Genomic DNA, 20223 nt, shown 5'->3' with positions numbered 1-20223 from the left:
TTACGTTTCACAATAACAAAGTTTAAAATGCTGGGTATGTAGCAGGCTCCACCATGGCAGGTATCTAGAAATCGGGGGCAGGTTATCAGACCCTGTCCCAGGACTGTCTCCCTTCACAGGCCCCGCGACCTGTGCAGTTCCCGGGACATGATGGGGCAGCAGCTCCAGGCTCCCAACCCGTGGGGAGACCCTCCCCTTGCACAGAGCACACGACAAGCCGCTGTACCTGTGGCCAGAATGGAAACGAAAACCCGACCCATTAAGGCTGAACACATAGCTCTAGGAAGGTGGGGATGGAGGGGGCTGAAAACACAGGAGGAAAAACATCCGTCTTACACAGGAGGGACCAAGACGCAGAGCATGTGTGGGGCGAAAACAGGCACCCCCGAGAGCCCCACACGCCTGCACGGCTGACCCGCCGACCGAAGACGCACCAGCCTGAGGAGGAGCAGATGGAGGACCCAGAGGGCCCTGGGGAGGACAGGGCAGGACACGCGGCCCTGGGTAGGCGTCCCTGCCGCACAAGCCCAGTGGTCCGGTGCCAGGACCAGGGTGAGCCCCACAGGGTCACCACGCGGAGGAGGCCACCAGAGAGGTGGGTGCAGCTACGCTTGTGTTAGGAACACGCAAACCCCGCTCAGTGTTCAAACACCAATCAATGCGACCCACCACATCAACAGGCTGAAGAAGAACTGCAGGATCCCAGCAACTGATGCGGAAAAAGTAACACCATGAAGGCTCATGATGAGGACTCTTGACACGACAGGGGTCCCGGGAACCTGTCAGACTCAGGAGGAGCCTGGACAGCTTCGCCCCGACAGGGAGACACGGGACGTGGCTGCCCTGCCCCCACCGCTCCTGCACGTCGCGCTGGAAGCACTAGCCAGCGAGACAGGAAGAAAAGGAAACAAAAGGCAAGCAGATTGGAAGGGAAGAAATAACACTTTCTATTTGATAATAATGCGATTGTCTGTCTAAAAAACTGTAAGGAATCTACCAAGCTCTGGGAAACAGTGAGCTCAACAAGGCTGCAGAATCCCAGATCAGCACATGAAAACCCACCATGTCTACACGCTAGCAAGAACATGTGGAAATAGAAATAAAACACAACACCATTTACAAATGCTTCAAATAAAAATGAAATAGGTATAAGTCTTAAAAAAAAAAAAAGAAAGAAAACCTTTTACAAATTTTAGAAGGAAAGAAAAAAAGAAAATCTTCAAGACCTCAGGCTAGGCAAAACGTTCTTAGACATGACACCAGAAGTACCACCCATTCACAAGAGGAAAAACTGGTCAACTGTATCTCAACAAAATTAAAATCTTCTGCTCAGTGAAAGACCTAGTTTACAGGATGAAAAGACAAGTTGCAAATCACACGTCAAGGGACTCGTATGAAAAAAATAAACAACAATCAAGACAACTGTAAACAATAAAGATCCGATGAGAAGATGGACAAGCTTCACAAACAGGTGCTTCACTGACGGGGGAGCGCGCGCCAGCGACTCCGGGAACGCGCCCTGCAGCCGCAGACGCAGGTCCTCTGCGGGGGCTTCCAGCCCCACACTCGGCCCCACGCGCGGGTCGGCCTGTCCAACAGCCACTGCTGAGAACGCCAGATAACACGTAACGGAAATGTATCAGGAGGCGTCACACACACCACCTCGTGAAGAGCTGCTGCGTGAGCATGTTTCCAGGTTGTGCATTAAGGGCAAACACAGAAACAGACTGTGTTTCTCAGGATGAGAAGCTGTCAGGGCACTTCAGACACACTGGCCTAAGCAGTTACGGACAGAAATCTGTTGCTTTTCTACACACTAGCAATGAGCTATCACACAGAGAGAGCAGCAGCAACGCAATCCCACACTGAACTGCATCGAAGAAGGAGACATTGGGCTGGCCAGAAAGTTTGTTCAGGTTTTTCTGTACCATCAAACCTGAACAAACTTTTTGGCCAACCCAATACCTAGGCATCAACTTAACTATGGAGGTGAAAGAGCTATACTCTGAAAACTATGAAATATTGCTGAAGGAAATCTGAAGATGATACAAAGAAGTGGAAAGATATCCCATGCTCTTGGGCTGGAAGAATTAATACTGTTAAAATGGCCATATTACCCACAGCATTCTATAGATTTAAGCAATCCCCATCAAAATACTCATGGCATTTTCCACTGAACTACAACAGCCCTGAACCTTATATGGAAACACAAATTCTGTGGAATTACCAAAGCAATCTTGAAGGACAAAGAACAAAGTGGGAGGCCTCATGCTCCCTGACTTCAGACCATACAACAAAGCTCCAGTAAGCAAAACGGTACCGGGCGGGGCGGGGAGTGTGGTGCTGACACAAAAACACACAGAGATCAACAGAACATCAACAGAACAGATAGAGACCCATGCACCTATCGTCAGTCAACCCCCTACAAAGGAGGCAAGAATATGCAATAGAGAAAAGACAGCCTCTTCAATAAATGGAGCTGGGAAAACTGGACAGGTACATGTAAAAGATTAAGGATTTAGAACATTTCCCCACACCATATACAAAATAAACTAAAAATGGATTAAAGACCTAACTGTAAGACTACAAACCATAAATCTCCTAGAAGAAAACACAGGCAGAACTTCCTTTGACACAAATCACAGCAATATTTTTTTGATCCATCTCTAAAGGCAAAAGAAATAAAAGCAAAAATAAACAGAGGGGATCTAATTAAATGTAAAAGTTTCTGCATAACAAAAGAAACCATAAAAAAGACAACCTACTCAATGGGAGAAAACATGTGCAAATGATACAACAGAAAACAGGTTAATATCTAAAATACATAAACATGAATTCCCTGGCGGTCCAGTGGTTAGGACTCCACGCTTTCACTGCTGAGAGCATGGGTTCAATCCCTGGTCAGGGAACAAAGATGCCACAAACCTCGTGGAGTGCGCCCCCCCCCCCAAAATATATACATACACGTGTGTGTGTGGGGGGGGGGTGTATATACACACACATACATACACACACACACAGCACATACAAATAGCTCATACACGCAAATATCAAAAAACAAACCCAATGAGAAGGTGGGCAAAGGGCCTGAACAGGCTCAACATCACTAATTACTGAAGAAACACAAATCAAAACCACCACGAGGCACCACCGCACACTGGTCAGAACAGCTGTCATGCACGTCTACAAATCACACGTGCTGAAGCAGGTGTGGAGAAAAGGGACCGCTCCTGCACCGTGGGTGGGAATGTAAGCTGGTGCAGCCGCTATGGAGAACAGCATGGAGGGTCCTTAAAAAACTAAACCTAGACCAACCATATGACCCAGCATTCCCAGTCCTGGGCATATAGCTGGGAAAAAACGAAAATACTAATTCAAAACGATACATGCACCCCAATGTTCATGGCAACATTATTTACAATAGCCAAGACTTAGAAGCAACCTAAATGTCCATCGACAGATGAATGGAGAGAGAAGATGTGGCACATATACACAATGGAATATTACTCAGCCATAAAAAATGAAATGCTGCCACGTGCAGCAACATGGATGGATGTGGAGGGCATTGTGCTACGTGAAGTAAGTCAGACAAAGACACACACTGTATGATATCGCTTATATGTGGAATCTAAGTAGTGAATATGACAAGAAAGGAAGCAGACTCACAGACACGGAGAAGAGACCGGTGATTCCCAGCGGGGAGAGGGGGGTGCGCGGGAAGGACGGGGTGGGGGCATGGGGGCACACACCGCTACGTGCAGAACACACGCGCTACGAGGACGCATCATGCAGCGCAGGGAGTGCAGCCCGCATCTTCTAATAACTTCAGCTGGAGCGTAATCTGTAAAAACACTGAATCACCATGCTGAACACCTGAACTACCTATAACAGAGTACGGCAAATCAACTATATGTCAACAAAGAAAAAAAAGAAACCTGGGTTTGTGGTTGGAGATGTCTGTTAACATATAAAACATGCAAGTAAACCTTCCTCACATTAAGAACGCGGGACCATACCTGACACCTGCCCAGGGCTCCATCAGTGAGCCCTGACTTTCCATCGCGCAGCCCGGGCGGGTGGGGCACTTCCAGACGCTCCCCCGAGGGAGCACCTGGCATGGGCTTCTGCCTGAGCGCCAAAGCGTGCCCCACTCTCTGAGGAGCCGCTCTCCTTTTGCGACCACCCCCAGCCCCAGAGGGTGAGGTCCCACCACTTCCGGCGGAGAGCCACAGCCACAGCAGTGACGAGAGGCTGGCGGGCACAGGCTCTGCCCCACCGTAGAGCAGGCAGGTCCGGCCAGGCCACCAAAGCCACATCACATCCACACCGACCGGCGCACAACAGCTAACCACCCAAATGCCCCGAGAGCACATGTGGTGGGGGCTCCCGCGGGCAGGAACGGCGTGGCCGAGACGGTGGGGCAATTCTGTCTTCACGGGGGTGGTCACACAGACGTCCCGCACCACCGCTGACACGCGAGGCCTCTGCACTCAGGGCTCCTGCCACCCTGGGGCTTCCCGTGACACTGGCCCTCCCGCCGTGGCGCAGAGGGAGGCAGGGTCACCCGTGACGTTGCCAGGGCTGCAGCCCCACCCCCCACCCCCACCCCCCGCGGGGGACGCGCCTGCACACACAGCTCAAGGCCCGCAGAGCAGGAGGGGCCTTCGCCAGAGACTTGGGGCCCACCGTCCTCAGGGCGGTTTATCACCCACGCTTTCCCGGGCCCCCAGCTGCCGCAGGCCTGCACGCGCGGACGCACGGTGGCGGAGGCTGGGCGCTGCCGCGCGCCACCGTGAACGCAGCCGTGGACGTGGCCCTCTGCCCGATGACACCCTCAGGTGGATCTGTTATCAGTTTCTAAAGTAAGAAGTGATGGCGACTTCACAGGAAACGTGACTTTTCCTGCCAGTTGGTTGGAAAAAGCCTTGTTACTTTGATGATGGATTTCTGGCCACGTGACCATGTGGCCAGGAGGCTTGAAGTGGCCGCGAAGGCCCAGGGGCAAGGAAAGGGACCCTGCCTCCACCAGAGCCTGCAGTAGGCAGGCTGGACACACATACCCTTCAAGGCTGGACAGCCAGGCCGCCCCACATCCTGGCACCTTCCCACAGCCACCACCACTGCAGGAACCCAAACCTCCATGAGGTGGAGGCACCCTGCCTACAAAGGTGTCTTCTGAGGAAAGGGGGGCGCTGCCTGCCCAGAGCCAGGTGCTCTGGGGGCGGGGGACGACGTGGCCCTGCGGGTCCTCCCACTCGACACAACCCTCAGCACCTCCACGTCCCCCCAGGATGGCCTGTGCGGCCAGACAATCCTAAGGACGGGTGACACAAGGATGCTGTGCCAGTGTTACATTTTGGATATAAAGGGACATCTTCCCATCAAGAAACCTGGCGGATGGATGGAGACACCAAGCAGAGCATCAAGGTCAGAGTCGCCCACCCCTCCCCCCACGTGCTGGGGCAGGCGGTGCCTGCACACCCCCGGCTGCGCAGATGCAGGCGTGGTCCAGGAGAGTCCAGAAAGCGACGCACGCCGTCTCCTGCCACCTCCGGCCCTGGCCTGCCGCCCACACACAGGCGACTCTGAGCAGGAGCCGTGTCAGGAAACCAGGGCTCCAGGTGTCCTGTCCTGCAGCCACGCCCCACAGTGTGTGCCCGCAGCACATCCTCACCGAGAATGTGGCACGCCCAGTTCCCACTCTCTCAAAACTGCTTTTTAAAAAAGGGTGTTCGGTTGGGATTGCCACATATACATTACTAATAAGAAAAAAGGATCAAATTGTACACTTGAAATATGTACAGTTTATTGTATGTCAACTGTATCTCAATAAAAGTTCTTGAAAAGAAAAGAAAAAAGGTTGTTCACCTCAGCCCGCTGGGCCACACACTCTCAGGGGTGTGCATGGCCGGTGGCCCCGCAGCTGCTCACCTGCTCCACGTGCGCAGGCGCGGGTGTGTGCACGGGTCTGCAGTATCGCAGGAAAGGCTGTAGGCGGCCTCTGAGCCAGGCCGGGAGGGTACCCGGGGCCTGGGACACACCAGCCAGCCGTCAGAGGAGCCGGAGAAGGCTTCCTCCTCCCCACTGTGTGCTCAGCCCGCAGCACTAGACTGCATCTGGCGACCCCCAGCCTCCAAGGCACACCTGCCCGCCTGACGCGCAAGGCAGCCGTGAGCACCCTCCCGGCGCAGCAGCGTCACCATGATCCACGGTGTCACAGGATGTGGACCAGCACCCGCCTCGGGGTGGGCGATGCCCCCAGACACATCCTCTGCTGGGCCCCGTGTCACCTGTCCCCTGCAGCCCTGCAGGTCCACTGTCCCCACCGGGCACCACCGAGGCCACTCGCCCCGCCGTGTACTGCTGAGGCCATCTGTTCCATGGGACACTGCGGCTAGACTTACACGGCAGCCTGGAAAAGGCCTGTCTGTGCCGGCAGCTCTGTGTCCACCATCCTCTCTGATTCCTAAAACAGAAGGTCTTTTGCAGGAAAAGGCTACCCAAGAAATGATCGTCTCTGCTTCACTTATGCTAAATAATCAGCCGCTAATTTCCCTCTTTTAAGGGCAAGTTTGCCAAGGGGATGCTTGGAGCAAAACAAGCCTAATTAGTAACGATTAAATCATCCAGAAATAAACCCATAACGAAGCCACCTCTTTTGCCCAAGACATCACCATCACCTGGCCTGTGTCCGGGGTCTCACCAGACTTGGGAACAAAACACCAGGGAGGGACACGTGTCCACGGTTCCTGACACTTCACCTTGGAACTTGAGCGGAGGAACACTGCGGGACCTGCCAGGGGCAGCTACACGCACTGCAGCCTTCTTCTAAACAAAAGGCTCCCCACTCCAGAAACGAGTCACTGTAAACACACACCCTAGTCTCAAGCCCCGTTCGCAGCGACGGGTGGCCACGCCTCACGTGTCACTGCCGTGTGCCTCTGTGACACCAGGGGCGCGGGTCCAGCGGCGGGCAGGTGGAGGCCTAGGGACCTGGGGGCACAGGGCACCACCCCCAGGTCTCCCAGCCCTCTCCGGGCGCTGGCACCGCCGGCTTGGAGCACGGCCCGCGCTGACCACGGCGGGCGCTCGCCCCAGACCCACCTCCGCCCCAGACTGCTCGCTCTGGCAAAACCCAACAGGAAGCCTGCTCTGGACGGGGCAGCAGAGCTCCCGGAGACACCGAGAGAGCCTTCCTTAGGAAGAGGGCCCTGAGGGAGTCCACTGAAGACGCATTCGCCCAGACTCCCCACCTCCTGTGGGAAGGAGCCCTGTGCACGAGAGCTGCGCACTGCAAACAAAGCACACGTCCACGCGTGAGCACACGGGAGCACAGCATGGTCCCCACGGGGTCCTGGAAGTGCCCTCGCAATGGGGTTAAGAGTCCCAGGGGTGAGCACCCTGAACTGCACGCCTAAAACCTGTACGTTTACTCATGTCTACACCACTTCTAACGTTAGAAAGAGAAAAGCTACACATCTCCCCCAAGGAAGCACGGGCAGTGGGTTGCGAGGCAGGCCTGCTCCCGAAGACCTCTGCGCCCGCACTGGGAGTGTGTCCTCACCTGGGAAAAGGCAGCGACGTGCAGGACCTCACGACGAGGTCTTCCTGGGCTTTGGGGGCAGACCCTCCGCCAGGGCCGAGCGCCCCTGTGAGAGGAGGGAGCCAGCGCTGCGGCCGCGAGAGCCACCGGGAGCAGGAGGCTGGGGGTGCCGCCCAGGGGCTCGGGAGGGCGCGTCCTGCCAGCGCCACCACGTACATTCTGGCCTGCGGCACTGTGCGGGGGCACCCCTGCCGCCTGCGCCACCCAGGGCGCCTGACTGACAGCAGCCCCAGCAACCAGCATGACGTCCGGGCGAAGTTAACGCACGGCCTGTCCTACGACTGGCCACTTGCTCCCCAAAGCTGAGATAAATGACCTCCCCCTGCGCCCGGCAGACCAGCGGAGGCTGCGCCCGCCCTCCATGTGCTGGCGGTGCCCTGGGACCCCGGGGGCGGTGGCGCCCGGGGAAAGGCCAGGCCTGGATGGCTGGCCGCCCCTCCGAGGGCGCATCACAGAAACGGGGCTTTGCGTACAGCACACTGAACAAGGCCTCACTGAGCCCAAAGCAAGAGGCCGGTGTGTGCTCGCTGCCCCTCCTGGGAGAAGAGGCATGGCTGGGAGCAACCCTGAGCGGCCCTCCTGACAGCCCGCGTGCTGCGAGGGCAGGCGGGCCTCCCCGCGGACCCCGCCCCGGAGGCCCCAGCAGCACTGGCGTCTGTTCACAGGGACACTAGTACCTACGTGACACTCTCAACACTGCCTCTTAGGTTGCGAAGACTGAAGTAATTACTCTCTGGCCCTTTAAGAAAAAGACAGCCAACCCTGTGCTAGACCAAGACACGGACAGATACACAAAAAAGCAGGTCAAATCAGCAGTCACAAAGAGAAAGCCAGTTTTCCACCCAACAGCTCTGAGACCTGAAATGGACATAGAGATTGTCAGGGGAAAACCAGTTACAGGATAGTAGGATCGCATTTTGGCTAAAATATAACAGGTAATAATCCATGAAACAAACATCCAGAAGCTAGTACCACAGGGATACCAGCGGGAGTGTGTCTTCGGTCCTCCTTGCACGTTATGAGTTTCTACCACGCACGTACACTGCCGTTATCCCGATCCCAGAACCGAACAGATGGAATTGCAAACTGCATCCACAAACCTCATGTAACACCTCACGTTTTACTAATCATTTTACCTACGTGATCTGGAGAAACCCTACGAGTTTTGTCCTAGGACAGGTATTTCACAGGGTAAGAAACTAAACCTGCATGGTGGGAATGACGTGCCCAGAACTAGCAAGCGGGAGGGTAGGAGAGTCCAGAGCAGAACCCAAGTCCCACCCAGGTGCTCGCGCCAGGGCTACCATCACACGTCCCGCTCAGTTAGAATCGCAACAGAAGGTGAAGTCTGACCCCTGCATCAATGAAAGCAGCCCGGGGGCTTCCCCTGGACACAACCACAGGCGTGACACGTGGCCAGCTCACATGGAGCCCTACCAGCTGCCAATTAAAAACAGAAAACAAAACACAGAAACCAATCACAAACAAAACACCTCACCCATGAAACTTTAATAAAAAAAAATTACAGCGTGGACAAGCCAGTCAACAGCAGCAAACTGAGGTCAAATTCCAACATCCCCAAAGCCCACAGCACCCATCGTTTGATTCACATCTTCGCAGTGTCGAGGGTAAAAGCAGTTCTCTTTCAAAGCATCCTAGGAATCTGGAGGACCCTAAATATGTTTCAAATGGGTTATTACATTTTCTGATGTCCTCACAGGAAATATTTTCTATCCTTGTCATTTTATAACAAAGTAACTAACAATGGCTAATATGTTCATTAAAATGTAGAAGCACACAGAAAAGCATGAGAAACAACGTCAGAAACATCCGTGTACCCATCATCTGCTCACTTACCCGTATTTGGCTTGGAATTTTTTTGTATGAAAATGGTACACACGGAGTTGGAACCCCCGTGACTCCTGCTCTCACGCCTCCTCTGCACAGAGGCTGGAGGCCGGCACGCCTCATCACCACCCGTGTGCACGCTCGTGCTCCACGCCACACTGTGAGCCTACGGAAACACGAGGTGGCATCTTCACAGGAAACATGCTGCACAGAGCTTCACACACCTCCTCCCCTCCAGGGGACCCTCTGGGGATTCCTCTCTACGCCCCTGCTCAGTGCAGTCCACTTTGTCATGACTACAGTGCAGCATTCACTGTCCGAAAGGAAGACGGTTCTCCTGCGGACTGGCATTCGTTTTGCCCCAGCTCTCTGGCAGCACAAGCGACGCTGCAACGGACATTTGTCTTTACACTCCTGTGCGCGTGTACCTACGCGTTTCCTTCAAGCTTCACAACCAGAAATGGAACTGCAAGAAACCAATTGAATCGTGTTAAAAACTGCTACAGCTTCACGCTGCGGTCAGGCACACCGTGCCCTCTGTTGCCTCTGACGGTGGCATATGTCTTCAGTTGTAAAATTATCCTCATATCTTGATGGAGAAAGGGGAAAACGTATTCTGCATGCAACCGTTTCCTCTGTGGAACAAGACTAGGTTCTACTCCAAAAGTCAATAATCAGGAACGTTCATCTAAATAGAAATTGTAACATCAAGTGATGATGTGAGACTCTCCCTGGGCCAAACCTCTGAGATGAAGTTCAGGAGCGAGGGAGGTGAGGGGACGAGGGTCCAGAGAGCTGCGAGGCTCCAGAAGCCACACAGGGAAAGTGAGAGGGTCCACAGCTCTTAACCCGATCCTCAGGGGGTCTGCGACCCGAAGAAGACTGGCGGCTTTCTCTTCCTGCAAGCGCACAGCGTGGCGGCAGGTGGACAGAGGGCAGCCCCGAGTGGAAGACAAAGACACCTCACTGTACAAACTCAACCTTCAGAGAGACGGAAAGTCACCAGCACCCGCGAGGTGCATCATAATAACACACGTGACCCAGGAGAAACCGGTAAATCACAGCCCGGGTCACGGGACGGAAGCTGTTCACGTGCAGTACTGTAAGAACGTTTACAAGCACGTGTCCGCTGACAAACACGCGAAGCCTCAGTCGGACCTTCTGTTTCTAAGAAGGTCGACTGAAAACAACCACAGAGACCACACAGGTCCCCCTCTCTGCATGGGAGACGTACCGCAGGGAAAGCAACCAGGCACTCAAGCCACAGGGGCGCAGACGACGCGGCTGTGACAGACAGGGCAGCCTGCGGACCCTCGTGCCAGCAGACCCCGCCACGTGTGCCCCTCCCAAAAGGCCTGTGTGGGCGGTGAGACGAGGCTCGTCACCTTGGCAACAGCTCTAAACGTATGTGCAGTGATACCAGACGATTCCTGAAAGCTGTAAATAGAGGATAATGGCATAAAGTTTCCAGATTAAAGCAAGGACCACCCACCCCCTCCCCCTAACACCCGGCCCACGGCGTCAATCCCACTGGTACCACTCGAGCAATTCCATGCGTGCAGAAGTGCTTTTCATCCCCGGATACACCAAACACGGCACAATTATGTACCTACAGAAGTGAAACAAGGCCCCTGGGCGCATCAGCGCTGTGCAGACTTGTGTGCAGACACGATGTGGCCACACAATGGACACGCCCACAGCACAGGGCGTGAGCCCACAGCGGCTGCAGCCACCTCGGGGTCTCTGCAGCCTCGGGGCCAAGCTTCCTAGGACTGACTCAGCACCTGGCTTCACAGGAAGCCGGGAAGTCCCAGAAGAGGAGGAGGTGCAGCCGGCCCGCAGCCCGAGGAGATCTGAGGGAGGGTCCAGGCCAGACAGTCCAAGGTTTCAGCCTCAGAACCCAGTTCCAACTTCGCTTGAAAAACACAGCTCATTTCATCTTTGGAGAGTTGAAGACCTTGGAACCAAATCATTCCGTGCAGGATAAACCAGCATTATAAACAGCTGTGTTCTTGACAGGCTTTCAGAGAGGCGGCCGACATGAGCCCCACGGAAGCGGAGCGGGCGTGACCTGGTGGGACCCCAGCACCCCCATCACCTCTGGTCTTCTTCCAGCATGTGATGTGCTGAAGGACATGCTTTTTCCCTGTTTTCTTCCTACCACATTTTTAAACCATCGTACAGAAAACGAGGCAAATAAATTCCTAATCATGAGCTCACATTTTTCAGAGAAAAAACAAACCTGATATTTCATGTTGCAAACATCTATTTATGGGCCCCACAGATAAGCTCCTCAGGACAGTTATCATTAACATTAAATACTAAATATCCCAAGGGAAAAAACAATGGCACGTGAAGACGGAGATGTTACCGATGTTCTGAGAAGCTGTTTCTTCCGCAGTGATTTCCTCCCACGTGGAAAGGGCTGGGAGGAAGGGAGGAGGAGCGGGGAGAGGCCGCCGGGGTCATCGCGTGTGTAGCACCGTGCCCTCAGGATACAAAACCAGGAGAAACGGCAGTCACGTCCGTTCACCGATCTAACGTCCTCAACAGATACACAAATCAACATGTATACACTCCGGTGCTTTGTTTTAAAGATCCAGCTGCATCTCTGGCAAATTCTTTCAACGTAAATATCCACTCCGATTTGGTGTTTTGTTTTGTTTTGTTTTGTGTTTTGCGAACTTCCTTAAAAGTCACAGTACACAGGTCTCCCCGGGCAGGAGGCTGGAGAAGGGCTCCGCGATAGGCACCCCTGGGGGCTCCTCGCAACAACCTGCTACAGAGAGAACCTGGCCCCAGACGCGCCCCAGCGAGGAAAGGCGCCTGGGCGAGGACGTGTGCACGTGAGGAGACGCGTCGGATAAGCCCTGCCCCGGCTTCCCTCCCGAAGCGCACTCTGCTCCTGGCGTCCAAGGAAGCGCCGTGGGCCCTGAGGAAGGGATCCCAGGCCCATGGAAGGCTCTCTCCCCGACTCTTGCTCCGAGGCTGATGGAGGGGAGGAATTAAGACCTCCGGGAACGACGACGACGACGACGACGACGACGGGGCCGCTTCAGGCCAGGGTACCTGCGAGTCCGACCCTCCCCTCCTGTGGCGCGGCTGTGGCTGCGGGCCCGCTGGCCGACAGCTCACGCTCCCTGGCTGAGATCACGAGCAAGCCGTTTAATCCACGGCTCGGTCCCCCTGTCTGTACATCAGGAAAAGAATCAGTGTCCTGTGGGCCACGTGGAACCCAAGCAAGTGCCCCGTACACACGGCAACTGCCATGAGTGGCAGCGCCCCACCCGCTTCACTGAGCGCCTGGGTTTAACAACCCGTTTCCCATTCCCTTGGCGCGGCGCTTCACCCTCACGTGCTATTGCATTCACAGCCCCTCAGCCTCTGCTGAACAGATGGCACTGTGTCCCCTTTACAAAGGCAGGCAGGGGCTCCGACAACCACAGGGTGCCCGGCCAGGCCTCCGGGGACCCCCCTCAGGGCCACGGCCGCAGGGTGAGCAGCTGCAAGTGGACCGACCCACACGGGTTTTACCCTCTCAGGGATCAAATCATCCCATCTTCCAAAACTCCCTCTGAATAAAGGAGTCTTGCCCTTCGCTTGTCTACAAGTGGCCTTGGCGTCTTGAGGACAAACGCGGGCACGTCTCCACAGCCTGGAGAAGGCATCTGGGAGACACCGAGCACCACGGGTGGCTCTCCGGCCGGCGGAGGCTGGGCTGAGGCCTGCACCGGGCCGGGGCCCGGCCCTCAGCCCTGTCTTCACCTTCAAGGAAACAGCAAAGCGCATCTCTCTGGTTTCATTACGAAGCTTCTTACGGAAGATACCCGTGAAGAAGACCACTTGGAAGAAGTGAAAGTTGTAGGTGAAAACATGCAAATGCACACACAGCGCAATCGAAATAAGAGTGGCCAAGAAGCGCGATGACAGGCAGGCTGGGGGTGTCCCGGGTGGTCTAGGAAGTCAGGAGGTCATGTCCCCACAGCTCCACACTTAACACAGGTTTCAAAATCTGGGAGCATCCACCAGGGACCCAGCAGAAAAGGCTGGCTGCCACACAGCACTCCACCGTCCACGGTGACCAGGAAGAGTGTAGAATTCCCAAATTTGTAGAGGAAGAAGAAGGGAACAGAAAAAAAGACAAGTCAGAACAAACAAAAGCCAAATACAATGTGATAGAACTAAATGTTTATTAAGTACAAAAGTAAGAGGACTAAGAAATACAGCTAAGAGACACAGTGTGTCAGACTGGAGTGGAAAAAGCAACCCGCCGAGCTCAGGATGAGCAAAGGAAATGGAAAACATAACAACCGAGAAAGATCGAGAGAAGGAGAAAAAAGAGACACTGGTTAAACCGCGAGCAGAGGAGCTGAGGCTGCTGCCAGGCCATGGACACGAGCCGGGGGTAGAGCACGTCGCCCCGCACAGCCTCAGAGGAAAGAGCAAAACCTGACACAACAGGGCAGACGGGGCCGCAACCACAGCAACAGCTGCTTTTCAGCACTGACGGGCCAAGGAGACAAGCCCAGCAAACATGAGAACACAGGAGACTGGAACGCAACAGCCAGCTCGATCCACCAGCACACACAGAACCTCCCAGCCACGCGTCGCACAGTGCCCGTTCTTTCCAAGGACACAGGGGACAAACGGTCATGAAAACTGACCACACACAGCCCACAGTACCGTCTAACAAATCTGAAAGGACCACGTTCTTACACTGCCATACAGTTCAGATGGGGGGCGGGGAGACCACGGACACCTTAAATCTGAGAACTAAGAAATGCACTTCTAAGGGCAAGGGTCAGAGAGGAAATCACAGTGGAAATTAAAAGCCTTCAAGACTGGGGATAACAAAACGCCACACAGGAAACCAGGAAACACCAGGATAGTGGTTCTTAGAGGAAAATGTATTTATTTCCACAAGGTATCTCAATAAAGAGGCTTTTCAAATCAAAACATACCTGAAAGCACAGAAGAAACATGTGATGACGGTGGTAACAGAAAGCCAATAAAAAGCAAACGTGTAACAGCATCTAAACACGTCAAAGGTGGGTCTTCCCTTCAATCCCCAGAAACAGGAGGCTACAGCACACAGGACGAGCACCAGAGCGCCGGAGACCGGGAGGGCCGCGCCAGAAAGGGAGGGCTTTGCGGTCAGAGCAGCGCAGGGGGTGGACGAGGCAGAGCCCCCCCCACGGAGGGCGGCGACCACAGGCGGTGCAGAGGATTTTATAAGATTAATAAACAGATACCACATATTCGTATCAGTCAGGGTTCAGTCAGACACCCCTTCACCCCAACCACGGACCACAGGGCTGTCCACACAGCTGCAAACACTCCACGCAGCCCCTGGGCCAGCGAGGAGCACCTGCGCCCCGCAGCCGCACACGCACACGCACAGAAGACCTCTCCTCGGGGCAGTGAAATGTGGCATTTTGTGCTTTATTTTCCTTTATCAGTATTTCCTAGTTTTCCACAACACAGAGTATTGCTTCAGTGGTACAGGTTATTTTAAAAAAGAGAACAAAGGAGGTGCCCGCTTGCACTTGGCACTAGGCGAGGACCCGGCTGTTCAAGTTCAGTGTCTGCAGCCACTGCAGGAAGCCCTAAGGCTGCTCATCAAATCAAGGGGGCACCTTCCATTCTCAGTTTGTAGTGTCTTTTATCACGAATGGGTATGGAATTTTTTGTCACTTTTTTTTTGTATCTTTCGAGATGATCTCATGGATTTTCTTTTTAACTGTGTCAATACAGCATGTTACAGTGATTGATTTTTGAATGTTAAACCAAATGTGCGTTTCTGAGATAAATCCAACCTGCGTTATTATCCTTTTAAAGCGCTAAATCAATTTTGCTCCAAAGTAAGGATTTTTACAGCTATGTTCACGTGGGAACTGGCTTGCAGCTGTTGCATCACACCCTCCTCTGATCGCGGCATCACGGTAACCCTGCCCCTGGACAGGTGGAGAGGCCTGCTACCACCAGCAAGCCTTGCTCCTTACACGGTGGGAGGAGGCACCAGCGAGGCCACCGGGGGTCTCTTTGTGTCAAGATTTTAATTAAAAATTCAATTTCTTTAGTAGACGCAGGGCTACTCAGGTGATCCACTTCTTCTTGACTGAGCTTAGGTAGTTTGTGTCTTTTTAGGAATTTGTCCATTTCATCTAAGTCATCAAATTTATTGCCATGAAGTTGTTCATAAAATTCCCTCATCCTTTAACAGCTACAGGATCACAGGGATGTTCCCACTCTCACAGGTGATATTCACACTGTCTTCTTTCTTCCCTGATCAGTTTCACTAGAAGTCTATCCATTTTATTACTTTTCAAAGAACCAGCTTTTGGTTTCACTGATTTTTCTCTATTGCATTTTTTAAAATTATTTTGATAGGTTAAAAAAAAAAAGCACAGGACAAAACTCCACTCCTGTTTGCATTAAAAAAATCTGAGCAAACTGAGAAAAGAAGAAAACTTCGTAAAACTAATAAAGGGAAACTACTAAGACTCAACAGTGACCCACCAAATGTGAAAGCCTACACACGCCAAGCATGCCCACTTGGCACTTTCCTCCAGTGCTGGGCCGCAAGAAGACGAGAAAAAGAAATACAAGGTACACAGAATGGAAAGGAAAAGGTAAAACTGTCTCCACTCACATGTGACAAAAACATCCATGTAGAAAATTCTATAGAACCTTTAAAAAAAAAAAAAACCTACAAATGAGTTTAAGAAATTTGCAAAATAGGTCACTACTGTAAAAAAAAAAAAAATCAATTATATGCACTACCAAAAAAACATTAGAAAACTGAAATTTTAAAAAAGCAAGACAATTACAATAGCACCCTAAAATTAATTCCCTAGGGATAAAACGTGCGAGACCTCTCAAATAAACACAACATGCCACGCTGTTAAGATACTGATTCTTTCCAAATTGATCTACAGACTGAACACATCCTCAATCAAAATCTCAGCTTTTTTTGGGGGGGGTAGAAATTGATAAGCTGATTCTGAAATGCACATGGAAAAGAAAAGGACCCAGCACAGCCGCAGCAATGTTAAAAAAGAACAAGGTGGAAAGACGTACACTACCTGACTTCAAGACTTACTATAAAGCTACAGCCGTCAGGATGGTGTAACATAAGGACTGATGTGCAGGTCAGTGGGACAGAATGGGGAGCCCAGAAACAGACCCACATATACACGCAACTAATCTTCAATAAAGGTACAGCCATCGAATGGGAAGCCACCACCTTGGCAAGTGGTGCTGGAGTAACTGGATATACTCACGTGCAAAACAAAAACAAAAACAAAAACCCTCTGACCTTATCTTATACAAAAAGGATCTCAAAATGGATTGTAGAACTGAACATAAGAGCCAAAACTACGTGACTTCTAGAAGAAAATGCAAGAGAAAATCTTGTGACATTGGGTTAGACAAAGATTTAAGACCCCAAAAGCGTGAATTACCTGAAGAAAACTGTTAGCTTGGAATTCATCAAAATAAAAAGTTTGGCTCCTCTAAAGATACTTAAGAAGATGAAAAGACAAGCCACAGACTGGGAGAAAATACTTGTATGACATAATTCTGGTAATGGACTTGTGTCTAAGATATATAAAGAAGTCTCTAAAGTACAGAATTATAAAGAACTCTCAGAAAGACAACAGTTTTTTTAAATGGACCAAAAAAAAAATGATGTGAAGGAATAGATACTTCACCAAAACATCACAGAAGCGCACACACACACACACACACACACACACACGAAAAGATAGTCAACATCACTTGTCATTAGGGAAATAGAAATTAAACCCACAATAGGATACCCCTATAATGACCAAAAATTAGAACGAATGACCACACCACGGAACAGTGAGGATACAGAGCAGATGGACCCTTATTCACCGCCGGTGGGAACACACAACTGGACAGTCACTTTGGAAAACAGTTGGACAGGTTCTTTAAAAGGGAACCACTCCCCCACCAGAAATCCAAGTCGTGGGCACTTCCACAAAGGAAAGGAAAACACAGGCACAGTGTCTGTACACAACTCTTCACAGCAGCTCTGATCGTAACAGGTAGGAAGTGGAAACACGGCCCGTGTCTGTGGACAGACAGGTGCCTCGTGGGACCCACGGGGTGGGCGCTGCGTGGAAGGATGAATGCAGCTGTGTGGTTCCGCTCACACCAAAGTCTAGAGAGAGGAAACCTATCGTGACCAAAGCACACCAGCGGTTTCCTGGGCCAGGGGATGGGACGAAGGAGCTGGCTTCAGGGGCACTCTGGGATGACGGAGGTTTCTGCGCCAGGACCGTGGTGGCGGGAACGCGGCTCCAACGATCTGGGACACTCTGCACGCTGTATACTTAACACGGGTGCGTTTCGTCGTACTGAAGCTGTGTCTCAACACAGCTCTCAAAGAGAGGGGGCAGGAGAGGCTCTAAAGACAAGGTCCAAGCGCCTCCGCGAGGGGACTGTGGCTGCGAAGGGAGCACAGAAGCAGGCCGGCGCTGGCAGCACAGGAGGCCGGCAGGGCCGGTGGAGAAGGGGCAAGGACCACAGCCCGCGTGCCCACGCGCACTCCACGCTCCGCCCTGCGGCTACACGCGGGGGGGGGGGGGGGTTGTGGGGAGAGGGGCGGTCCCCTGGAAGCGCCACTTGGGAGCCCAGCCGAGGCCTGGGGGTGCTGGGAGGGGGACGGCGGGTGTCACGAGCCCACAGGTGCAGCCTCACTGAAACAGCGTCAGCCCCGACGCGACCTCTGGCGTGTCTGCAGGTGCACTACCCCCACCTGGCTTCTTTCTGTGTTTCTGCCATCTTGGACAATGCGGTCCTGACACGTGCCCATGGGCACACGTGCGTGTTTCTCTGTGGTACCAGAGTGTGCGGTCCCAGCACACGCAGGGGCGGGGGGGGAGGGCAGATCCTGGAGAGCAGAGCAGTGCCCTGCGGGCCAGGTGACGAGCCCTGTGCAGGCGGCCGTGGGGACACAGACGAGGGGGCTGTGTGGTGTGTCGATTCTATCTCCACACAGCTGCTGCTTTCTTCGGAAAAGGAAAAAAAAAAAAAACAGGAGACCAGGGTCCCTAGGCATGGATGGGTCAAAGGCACTGGGTCTGGGGACAGCCAGGCCCCTGCGCACCTCCGCAGAGGCCCAGGTGCCCAAGGGCCCCAGAGAGTGGCCTCTGTGCTGGGCAGCGGGCACAGACGGGGGCCTCGCGCCATGACCAGGGCCACCCCGCAGACACCGCACAGCCACGCCACGGCCCCCCCCCCCGAGGCCCATCCACCAGATGACCCGGCAGGCGTGCAGGGCCCCACCGGGCTGCGTGGGTGCCTGGCGCTCACAGAGGAGCCCTACCAGGCGGCCACCCCCACCCTGCCCCCAACCTCAGGCCCCTCTCACGCCCTGCGGCTTCAGCTCAGCAAAAGGGACCATTAGAACCAGATTACTTTTAATCACAAGTTTAAAGGAAGGAAATGGAATAATTAAATCTTAAACATGGAAACACTACTGTTACAGAGTTTATTGAAGTCATGTTAACACAGATGTAAAATCATAAAACAAGAGAAAGTAAACAGGTCTACAGAGCATCTCGCAGGGTCAAACACGGGCAGGAAGATTTCTCACAAATGAGCACCCGGCCCGAGCAGCGGGACGCAGCCGGCTACAGGCAACGCGTCTAACGACAGACCCGCGGCCAACCCAGCGGCACCGCCTCCAGAGCAAGCCCCCGAGCGCCTCTGGGCAGAGCCGCCCCGGCTGTGTGCTCCTCTGTGAGGACAGACCAGGGCCCCGCAGCACGCCCACCGGGGCACCCCGCCCCCGCCCCACCCCTCACGGTCCACCAGCCCACGCCACGTCACTGCTTTTCAATAACACGTGGCACAGTGGCCGAAACACACGCCTCCCCTCCTGCACGTCTTCTGAACCACCCACCTTTACAAATTAATATTAACATGTGATAAACAAAAAAGTGTCCTTGTTGAAGAACAATATCTCCAGATGCTTAAAAGGGCAGCACTTCAGCAGGTGGAGCCTCACCGCCTGACACCGACCGCGTGAGGCAGCCGACCTCCTGCACCAGCAACTCTTCACCGGGGAAGGGGCCGGGACCCTCCCAAGCGTGGACGGAGCCACGTGGGCCCGGGCAGCCTGCCGTGGGGCTGCAGGAGTCACACGGTTGACCCACTGCAGGTGGTGCTGTCCAGGTACGGCGGGGTGACGTGGCAAGGTCCGTTCCGCTTCCTTTCGGAACGAGAAGCCCCAAAGGCAGGATGGGGCAGCAGGGGACGGACCCTCAACGTTCCAGGGGGTTCACAGAGGGACGCGCTGCAGACGCACGAGAAGGCATGAAGCAAAGCTCAGGATGACAGTTTGTTTTCATCTAACAACATTAGCCCAGGCAGATGGACGCTGGCTGTGTGTGCCCAGCACCAGACGTGAAGAAGGAGCGAGAGGCAGGCGACCCCACCCTCTCGCTCGCGCCCAGCTTCCTCCCAGTCCTAGCAGGCCTTGCTGCCACCCTCCGAAAACCTGCAAGGACCAAAGACACCCGAGCGGCCGCAGCAGGGAAGGGCTCATAGTCCCACTTCTGGTATTTTAAAAGCAAAGTTTGTTTCGTAATAAACAAAAGAAAAGGCTAAGATGCTCGTTTTCACTTCGTCTTGGAACACGCAGACACACAGTGAGGGGCAGGGGGTTTCTTAAGGACCAACTCACAGCACTCGTGCTCCACTCAGCAGGAGGCAAGGCCCCTCGTGGGACTGTCTCGTGG

General features: G+C 53.6%; 1 protein-coding gene across 15 annotated transcripts in view; it reads right to left on the bottom strand.

The window, feature by feature from the left end:
* The window catches only part of ANKRD11 (ankyrin repeat domain containing 11), a 153846-nt gene that overhangs the window by 34902 nt on the left and 98721 nt on the right, over positions 1-20223 (bottom strand). The gene's annotated exons all lie outside the window — the stretch shown is intronic.

This window comes from Hippopotamus amphibius, chromosome 16 (genome assembly GCF_030028045.1).
Source record: "Hippopotamus amphibius kiboko isolate mHipAmp2 chromosome 16, mHipAmp2.hap2, whole genome shotgun sequence".
Lineage (NCBI taxonomy): Eukaryota > Metazoa > Chordata > Mammalia > Artiodactyla > Hippopotamidae > Hippopotamus > Hippopotamus amphibius.
This window is presented reverse-complemented; position numbering and strand designations above follow the sequence as displayed.